We start from the raw sequence: 11,537 nt of genomic DNA on the forward strand, positions 1-11,537 counted from the left end.
TCAGGAAAGATGTGCCGTAACATGAACTTGATCTATCTGAGAGAAAATTTGGAAATTCACTTTCGGTGCCAAGTTACGGACCATTTTCTGAATTTAAAATGACATTTTGTCCGCGGATAATCTCAAGAACGGTAAAAGATATTAATGTGAAACTTTAAGGGATTATAGGTCGTGATAAATCCTAGCCGGGACGTGACCTTTCGTTCGTCGTCAGTAACTCCGGTCGTTACCGGATGCAAATTTAAAAAAATGAATTTTTAAACTTTTTTTAATTTTCAATATTTTTCTTTGATAGTAGTAGTGTGAATAGAGACCCTTCTGAAAATGCTTAATATATAATTTGTTTTCAAATAGATGAATTCAAACTCTAGATATTCGCATTTTAAAATTTGAAGCGGCTCCAAAATGGCGGCTGTCACTGTACTCTCCGACGAGCAGGTCGGCACCCGGAGCTCCTCGGGTGGCTCGTATCTCGCACACTTACCTTGGACGTCAACGGTGTTCTACCATGTTGATGATACAGTCATGTGATCTTCTTTGAAATTCCTCCAAATGTATAACTTTGAAATCTGAGCTACTTTATAGCATGCCCAACACTATGTTTTTGCTTTCATAGACTACTTACATGATGTTGTAATCAAAACAAATATAAAGGATAGAATTAGACAAGAGAAAAAAAAAACTTTTTGAATAACTTTATGCAGAGCGAAATATGAAATGAGTTAAAAGGCAGTTTTCGGCGGAGAAATGTAATTGATTTGATACACATTCCTCCACCAATCACATCCGAGGGTTGTATGGAGGTAGCGGAATCAGCTGAGGATTGCCGATTGGAAGGTCGGGGTTAATTACGGAAACAGCCGAGCGTCTTGTTGTAGGAAACTACAATAAGGATCAATGCTCTCACAATATTGCTCGGCAATAGTAAACGACTGAAGTCTAAAAGTTTCAGAACTGATAGTCAGTCATCAGTTTATTTGATTCGTGAGAAAATCTTGTATCGCCGTTACTTCTGGTCGTGACAGGAAGTGATGTACAAAAGTGAATGGTTAATGGTTAGCACGTTGGATTTTCACGCTGACGAAAAGGTTTAAATCTCCGGATTGTCTGAATTTCTTTTATCACTTTTTCAGCTTGAATTTACGTTTTTATTTTCAGAATCGGACGGAAGACCTCTCATTGCTCGCAATGAGTTTCTTATTAAGGTCTTCCGTTTCCAACGGAAGACCTTCTACTGATTCTGTTGTTTCTTTTCCACTATTATTATTATTTTTTTTTCTTACCGATTTTGTGCAGACGATTTCTCGAGAACGCCTCGATAGATTTTCACGCAACTTTCAGCAATGATGGCAAATTAACTGAACTTTATGCGTTTTTTTTTTCATTTTGTCGTCATCACTTCCGGTCGCGAGATATGGCCAATTTTCCATTTTTAAAATGGCATTTTGTCCGCGAGTGTTCTCAAAAACGGTTAAAGATTGAGTCTTGAAACTTTCAGGGATGATAGATTGTGACTCGTAAATTTGAGAAACCTGTATGGCTTTTGTTGCCGTGACGTCCGTTGTCCACCGGAAGTAGTTTAAAAATATGCAAATTTTCATTTTTTTCTTATTGAAATGTTTTTAATAGAGGCAAATAGACTGTTTCGAGTCATATTATTTCCACCGGAAGTTATTTCTTACGAACCGGAAGTAGTCGAAAAAATGCTCATTTTTCCTCCAAACTCTGAGGGATGATTCCTCCACACTTAGTGAAGAGTTAAAAGTCATTTTGACTACTTCCGGTCATACCGGAAGTGAATAAAAAAGACCGGAAGTTGTTTGAAATTGATAGATTTCACTCTTTAATGAGTTGCTAAACAATTCTGAAGAATAGATATGAACATTTTTTACATTTAAAGTTGTTTTACTTTCTTTTATCAATCAAAATTTCCCAATCAACATTTTGTCAGAAATCTAACGGAAGACCTACTCGTTGCTCGCAAAGAGATCTCATCTAGTTATTATTAAGGTCTTCCGTCTTCACGGAAGACCTTATAGTGATTCTACTGTTTCTTATTAAGGTCTTCTTTCTTCACGGAAGACCTTATAGTGATTCTAATGTTTCTTATTATTATTATTATTTTTTTCCCCAAAATTTTGTGCAGGCGATTTCTCAAAAACTATTCAGTGGTTTTAAATGAAACTTGCAGGAATTATGTGTCGTTAAATGAACTTTGTTCATCAGAAGGAAAATTTGGATAACTCGCTTCCGGTGCCAAGTTATTGACAGTTTTCTGATTTTAAAATGAAATTTTGTCCCCCCTTTTCTTCAAAAATGGTTTAAGATATGAACTGGAGACTTGTTAGAGATGATAGGTTATGTCTTCTAGATGAGGGGAATCACCTTTTTGTGCGTCGTCAGTACATCCTGTCGTTACCGGATGCGAATTTAAAAAAGTCGTATTTTTTTAACTTTTTTGTTTTTCTATATTTTTCTTTTATTTTAATAAGGTTAATAGAGGCTCTTCTGAAAATGCTTAATATATAATTTATTTTAGAATTGATCAATCCAAACTCTAGATTTTCGCATTTCTAAATTTGAAGCGGGTCCAAAATGGCGACTGTCTCCATAAACTCCGATAAGTAGGTCAGAATTTACGGAGTCAGCCGAGCGTTTGTTTGAATGAAAGTACCATAAGGATCAAAGAAATGTGAAGGAATTGTTGATTGTCACATCACAATTACGTTGCAATTCTGTTTCGAACTAGAGTTTTAATCCGGGGTTTCCTCAAACGTCTACTATAATTGTTCTTGTCTGTATCTCAAAGTAGAAAAACGACATGACTACAAGTGGAAATACGATAACTACAACCTTTTGTTTTACACCACGGAAAAACTGATCCTAATCCATGGTTATAAGTAATAGCTTTTCAAGAAACTTGCCTGACTAAAGCAATCAATATATAGTAATTATTACGTGGCCATTGTTTTCCCCCATGCAGGCTTGTGTCATATTAAATGAACAGAAAAGACAAAAATAAGAAAACCATTTTTTTTGAAGATTGTTTAATGAAAATGATTTAAGTATTTTTTTTCTAAAAGATGTTGTTATTGAACATAAATGGTATCAGATTCCTTGTTTTTAGGCGACACATTCCAGTCTTTTCATGAATGTGTAACTAATCGGGATAGTCCACTTTGGGGGTAAACAGGAAAATAAAACTTCTAGAAAATCTTACCTAAATCACTGCTTCAGTGTTACTTATCCATACGATATATAATAAGTACAATATGATAAATATACTTTCTCAAGCTCGATATTCAGGTTATAAGAACATACATTTTGAAATTTCATTGAAGCTATCACCATTAAATAGAAAATACATTCCAAAGGAAATGCGCGAATATTTACCCGTGACGTTTCGCGCGAAATAATGTAACGTGACCAACCTTTCGTAGTAGACAAATGGTCTGAAGCAGAAGTATATAGAAGTGCAAAAAAAGATGACATGGACATGCCTGTATCTGGAATTACATAAAATAAAAAGTTGAATACATAAAGAATAAAAGAAAGTAAACAATATCATCAGAGAATGGCTAAAGATATGAATATGAAACTTTCTGAGGTAATAGAGCATCAAATGTAGATATGGTGATCGACCATTATTTTTCGTCGTTCTTACTTCCGGTCGCAAACGGAAGTGAATTCAAAAATGTTAAATTTGCAACTTTTTGTTTTTCAATATTTTTCTCTGGGATTTACAGGGTTAATAGAGAGTCTCCTAGGAGTTTTATGTATGTTTTCATCTTTTTGATTGAAAAAGTTGGCAGAGATTTTTATGAAATTCACTTCCGGTCGAGTGTTTTCCTGTCCTCAAAATTACAATTTTTTCTCACAATATTGCTCGGCAACAGTAAACAACTGAAGTCTAAAACTTTCAGGTCTGATAGTCAGTCATCAGTTTATTTGAATCGTGAGAAAATCTTGTATCGCCGTTACTTCCGGTCGTGACAGGAAGTGATGCAAAAAAGTGAATGGTTAACGGTTAGCTTTCTTGTATTTTCACGCTGAATCTCTTTAATGACTTTTTCAGCGTGAATTTTTGTTTTTATTTTTCAGAATCGGACGGAAGACCTCTCATTGCTCGCAATGAGTTTCTAGTTATTATTATTATTCTTTTTTATACTTATTTCTTCTCCGGTACTTTTTTGTCCGCGAGTGTTCTCGGAAACTGCTCATCCAATTGAGTTAAAACCTTTTTAGGGTTAATAGGCATGTTATGTAGATTTGCGGAACAAAGGTCATTTTGCGCGCACGTGCATGCACGTGCGTGCGCGTGCAATGCGTAAAATGACCAATATTCTTGATATAGCTGTAACTTTTATATTTTTTGATGAAATGCTTTGATACTCAGAATATAAGGATATATTAAAAGTGTGAACAAGATGACATGGTCAACATGTACATGCATGCGCGTGCGCGCACGCGCAAAGCGTAAAATGACCAATTTACTTGATATAGTCGTAACTTTTATACTTTTTGATGAAATGCTTTGATACTCAAAAAATTTATATATATATAGAAAGAGTAGACAAGATGACATGGTCATCATGCACATGCATGCATATGCATGCACGTGCGCGCGCGTGCAATGTGTTATATGACTAATATAATTAATATAGCCGTAATTTTTATATTTTTTGATGAAAAGCTTTGATATTAAGAATATATAGATATATTAAAAGTGTAGACAAGATGATTTGGCCATCATGCACATGCGCGCGCGTGCAATGTGTTAAATGACCAATATACTTAATATAGCCGTAACTTTTATATTTTTTTATGAAAAACTTCGATACTAAGAATAAACAGACATATTATAAGTGTACACAAAATGGCATGGTCATTAGGAACATGCATGCAGGTGCGCGTGCGCGCAATGCTAAGATGACCAATATGCTTGATTTAGCCGGAACTTATATATTTTTTGATGAAATGTTTTGATACTGAGAATATAAAGATGCTTATATAGTATAGACGGGATGACATGGTCATCCTGCACATGCATGCACGTGCGCGCGCGTGAAGTGCAAAAAATGACCAATATACTTTATTGCCTTATTTAATGAAGCTTACAGGAAATAAGACACCAAAAGGGAGTTGGGGAGCGTTTGGGGAACATCTGTAACGGTCCCCGTTACAATTATAACTAGTTCATATTGGGATGCCACCTAGTGCCGATGGAAGGTAAAAAAAAAAATAGAAGTGTACTCGGCATTTATGTACCTCAGAATGAAAAGTGTGGTATCGCTTTCGAGCCCGCATCTATACTGCGAGACGGATCCTTTGTTCCTAAGGTCTTATGTCAAGGACCGGTCTTTACGTCCCACAGTAGGATTCGAACCCGAGATCAATTTATTACTCTGCGACTCTAGATGAAATACATTGCGCCTCGAGGACAACCTCTTACTGTGGTGAGAAATTGTCACGAAACAAATTATTCAACTAGGAATTTTCAGGCGACAAAACAAGTTCATTTGTGGCTTTCCGAGAATAAAAATCAAGATGTACCTTGTGATTCATTAAGTATAGGAAATGTTTTGTTTGTAATGAGAAGTATAACGTCAATTGCCTCTGGATATTTCTAAGAAAAATATTACCACCTTTGGAAATGAATGAAAATAATCAAATAAAGGGAATAGCCTGAGACATAGTCACCTATATGAACTTAAACTCAGGTCATACTCACTACAGCAGACTTTCCATCAAGTTAACTTAATATCGTAATCTATTAAAACCAAACACCTTAAGGGACATTGAAAATGATATCTTGAGGCAATGAACCATTTCTACAAACTTCTTGTCTAATTGCCTCATTGGGACGTTCCACACCAAACACTTGTGGTTCCGACAATGAAGCTCCAGGGGACTCATAAATATCATAGTGATTATAACAGAAATGAATAAGACGTAACTCGCGAACAAGTTGAAAATGAGCGTTGGTATGATCCTATTAATATGGTCTTAATGGGATGGAGTGCTAGATGCTCGGTCACCATTAGGACAAAAGTTATTGGTGTTATGATCATGAGACATAGGAGAACAAATTGTTCAAAGATGTAAGGGAGGAAAAATCAGATTCTAATACTGGTCATTGTACACTAATACAATATTATATATATAATCTCCCTCAATCTGACACGCATAATTTACTGACATAATTAAGGCGAATGCAAGAATTCATATGTCTGTTTCAATCTTCTTCTTTTTTTTTATCTTTTTTTTCGTGTTGTATTTTTGGTTTGATTTGGGTTTTTTTTTTACGAGATCTTCTTATTTGCAGATGTTTTTATAAGAAAAAAGTTTCCCCCTGCCTACCAACCCAATTTTTTTTTTAATCCTGAGTCGGGAGAGGGCAAGCAAACATTTTTTTTAAGATGGCCTGAATTGTTTCAATGTTGGGATTCAGCTTCAATTCCGTAAAATAAGATGTGTATTCTTGAAAGGCAATTTGTTCATCAAAAGCTATGGAATATTTTACATTTAAAAAAAATTCTGTGTGCCATGCTATTGATTTTATCCCAGTATCTGTTTTATTATATTTTATCAAGTCGTAAAGAATTTTTGAGTTCCTTTGGTACCAAAAGAAAATATTAAAGTTGTTTTCATATATGTAATGACTTTTCATATTCTATCATTTACCCACGTGGACAGATTCACAAATTTTACCAGTTTTTGAGGAAAATCATTTCGAAATTCGATATATTTTAGCAATATTTGATCTCCTATTTTTTACCAGAGCATCAATTACGTCACAAAAAAGCGATTCCGCGAAGTAATCAATCTCAATAAGAACCTTTCTCTTTTTTGTTTACAGTTCTTTGTAATTGAATCTTTACAATGACGAAGAAAAATTCCGGCTTTCTGTGCATACTTCAATAAGGGGGAACGTAGAGAACGACGGACGCCCAATGATTGACATGCCTCCAAATAAGGGCCAGACATGCGATGTGAAGACACTGCTCTCTCTTCATGTTCCCTGCACACATCCAAAATAATTATTGCAAAACGGCGATAATCAGAGAATTGACAACGTTAAATTGCCCGCTGCCAAAACTCCATCCCTTCTGGAATTGTAATTGGTCATAGACTGTCAAGCAACAAACATATAATACAAAATCATTGGCTTTCGTGCTTAGTCTTGCCAAAGCTTTTGTCTTTGCTCAATTATAGAATGGCTACAAGGTCGTATTTGACGTTGACCAACGGTTTCAAATGGCCGAGCTGAAGGTCGATTAGATTGTATGGCCAACAGTCAAGTCAAACGTATATTTATTTAGTATGGGTTTATACGTCTCTAGACGGGGGCGTTCGTCGACGTTTCCAAACATAAAGATGAACGTAACTTAATCACATAACAATAATCGTAAATCGTAATACCATGACTTTTAGAGAAGCATCTACGATTTTCTCTTAAAAGTTAATGCAAGTGCATTAATCAGAAATAGGACCAGAAAGAGTTCATCATTTACTGGTCCAGATGCTGCAGATATTTGTTTTTAATGCAGTTTGTAATTAAGTCAATTTCTAAGATCAAATTACTCATCAATTTGAAAGTCAAATAAATTTTAATTGAAGTTTTAATTTCAATAAAATTGTTTTAAAGAAAAAAGGACATGCCAAATTTCTGCAAAATTGGAAGTTTAATTTCAACTAAATATCAACAAAACTGAAATTTGAATCTCAGCTTTAAAAATATTATAGACAGTTGCACTTCGGAAAGCTTCGGTACCAGATTACTTTGCCTATCATACGCTCTGATTTCTTCGATGTTTTTTTTTTCTTATTCTTTGATTTTCATGAAAATATTAATCAAGCTTCCTCAAATGTCTATAAAGAAAAGAATTAATAAATGAAAGTTGCCATTTTCAATATTTTGAAATATATATAGGTGCGACCATGTGATATTTGTTATTTTTCTTCCCCTTGCTCCTGCCTTCTTATGTGCGTCTTCATGTGAAAATCTCCTCCCCCGAGTCTGAAGGATTGGTTTGGCCACGGTACATACTGATGTATAAATGGAATTCAGTATGTCTTCCTATAGCCAGTACCCAAAAACATTGGAACAGGTCCAATTTAATTCAGATTTCCTAAGCGTCACTATAGATTGGGCACAGATATATAGAAAATGAGATATAAATTGGTGTAAAACTAGAACAGAATATATGGTGCAAAGATTATTTGTAGCTTTGTACAGCTTAAATGTCAACGTCATACAATGAAACAACTGAAAAGCATTTTAAAACTGACCAAGTATCCAATTTGAATATATTTATCTTGTTAATGATGCTAAAATATACAGCTTATAGGGCATAGACACAGATTTGAAGTTTATATCCTTTACATTTTTTGGTAGAATTTTGTGACTTACATGTTGCCAAAGCATTTCTGGCCGATATAATATATTAAAAGCGTATATTAAAAACCTTTTATCTGAAAATTATCAAAACTTTGAAATTTCGGACGTGTTTGATTGCCATACATCCTCGCACTTTCACGAACTAAAACATATCCCTTATTAGTTAACAAGTTTGAAATCTGTGGTGTATTAATAAAAGACATTTAAGGTATAATCAAGATAGTCAGAATGAAAGTACATGAAAGCAAAACCAACACGCACCTTTCAGTGATGTGTGTTAGCAAATCGAACACATCCAGTGAAACGTAAACAAAAACAATAACGGTTTACAAACGTACCGGTAGGTGCTTGTTGTATTGTTATAAAGAATGTCGTTGTTTGAATGTTAGAATTATCATTTTATTTTTATTCATTAAACAGAGTAATTTTAATTTATAAATAATGAAACTAAATATAAGAATCAAAACGACAAAAGTGTGTCTATGCCACTTTTAAAAGAAGACTTGATTAAACTGAGGCATTTGTAAATTGGATTTCAGTTTTCTTCAGAAGATTGTATACATGAACACATGTAATTTATCACACTTTTTCTAATAAAAATTCTGTTCGTATATTCATGTCATATTTTCCAGGTCAAATTCAACCCACGTATGCCAAGGAACAACCTCACCCATACATTCACTTTGTCAGCATATCCATGTCTTACAACAAACCACGAATTCCGACACTCGCTTTTAGCTAAATTCCTATTTATAAACCACCTCGTGACCTGGTTTGGTTTGCTTGCCTATTTTGTTACACTCTATCTACTCACGAGATCGCCATTTTGACTTGGATGGTATTTGACAGAACTCGACAATAGGTCTCCCCCGCGTGTCTCCTCCGGTCATCTCATCAGACTGTTGCCTTACTCCTTTATGGTGAAATTCCTAGCCAATCAAACCACCTATATTGATCCGGATTCTTAGGTCCCCACATATTCAATAAGACTTCAACTAGCTATACACTTCTCTTTGTAAAATGACCTTTGTTAAATGCACCGTGATGAATATCCAAGAACTCACTAAAAAGTAAGTCATAAAAACAGGTAATAGAAGTGGTGCAGTCTGTACCTATATGATTACAACAAGAGGTTGTGCGCCAAAGCGGTCACTGATCTCAAAATTCGTTAACGACAAATGATTCTACATTCTTTTTTCTTTCTTTATATTCTCAAATAGAGGATCATGATTTCAGGGAATAATTTTCAGTTTTTCTTTACTTTGCGATTATCACATTGGATTCTTTGTGTGACCATTCTTACATGTATATGTAGCTAGCTGTAGCTTTAAGTTGTAGTGAAACATGAAACATTAAAAATATATCCTATAAGAGTAACAACTTATAAAACTTATCGAGGCATTGTTGAAATACCCATGGTTCTAGGCGAGAACCATCACATTTGAAGAAGTTTGAATCTTTGGCTTTACGTTAATTTATTAACAAATGGTTATTACCTCGAACTAAGTACCCTCTACGCAAGATTTTATAAGAATAATTGTTTAATAATTTTAGAGAAGCACCAAGTATAAACAAATATTCACTGGCAACACGTCAGAGATACTCAAGCTGTAGAAAGTCAACCAAGAAGTGTCATAAATGTTCAAAATGGCATACACTGTAGGCCTCTGAGATTCAATAACTTCTAGTGAATAAAATACACGTACTAGAAAACAAAATTATATTTATGCATTGTACATACATGTGTACAGTGGCTTTTTCAGGAAGTTGGACATTGCGTGATAAAATAACAAATAGTTTCAATTATTTTACCTACAATTCATATAGAATATAGAATTAATATAAGTAATCGTACTACTTTTAATTAAAAGTGAACTGTATTCAAAACGTCACTCATTATGAAGTATAGTGGCGGTATTTTCAATTTGACCAGGATATATGTAGCTCAGTTGAGTCGGGGGCTTCAAAAGGCTGAAGCCGATAATGATAGTCACACTTCTTGCAGTTTCTGCAAATTTCTGGCGTCTCACCTGACTTTTAGTATTACATGTACCATTGGGAGTCAAGATCTTTAGATCTATTCCGTACAAGAAAAGATATCAGACGAAAAGCAGACTACTTAATGTCTACCAAACAATAATAAGACATCACTGAACTGGAAGGAAGGTCTTTACTGATCTACGCAAGATCCTAATACATTGTAATCTTATTTTAATGCCCTAATTATATATCTAAATTAATTGAATATGAAAGCCTGCTGATTGCTTCTTGGTTGCATGAATGGAAGTTTGTTAAATAGATAAAATATTCATTATTAATGCATTTATGTCTTTTACTTAAAGGCGATTGTGTAAAATATTTTGAAATTCCCATTATCGATAATACAATAGGAATTCTCAAACCTCTAATGATGTAAATTTGGTCATTATAAAACTTACAGATCATTTTCCGCCGTTAATCGATGTTTTCCTTCCAATGATAATCGTAACAATATTACAATAACTGAAGACTTTTAATTTCTTTTCCAATAGAACTGCATGAGTTCGTATTAATATTGTGTACTGTAAACATCTTTAATTCAACGTGTTCAGTATTCACAATTTTCTGTGCTGGTACATTTAAGACTGGTTTTAATTTTGCGGACACTGAATGTATTATTAATAGATATTTTTAATTTAAAAAAAAAGATGTGTTTGTGAAACACTGATGCCCCCGTATGGCAGCTTATGGCAAATGTTAAAGTTTCTCAAATGCAAGTCCAACTCCAGTTCAGGAGATCAAAAATGTTGGTACCCAAAGAAAGGTCTTGTCTCGAGAAATATACCTATGAAATTTGAAAGCTCTAGCGCCAACCGTTGAAAAGTTATGGCGAAGGTAAAAGTTTTTTAAAAGTAGGTAAAATTGCAAGGTCAAGGTCAAATGGTGCCCAAGGGAAGGCCTTGTCACAAGGGATACACATGATTGTGAAATGTGAAAACCCTAGAACCAAACGTTCAAATGTTATGGTCAAGGTTAATTTTTTTAAAAAGTATGTCAAACTCCAAGGTCAAGGTCAATGCCAAAATTGTTGGTATCCAATGGAAGGTCTTGTCACAAGGAATATACATGTGAAGTATGAAAGCTCTAACACAAACTG

Source organism: Saccostrea echinata, unplaced genomic scaffold (assembly GCF_033153115.1).
Source record: "Saccostrea echinata isolate AGI-Se365-2 ecotype Australia unplaced genomic scaffold, CSIRO_AGI_Sech_v1 ptg000001l, whole genome shotgun sequence".
Lineage (NCBI taxonomy): Eukaryota > Metazoa > Mollusca > Bivalvia > Ostreida > Ostreidae > Saccostrea > Saccostrea echinata.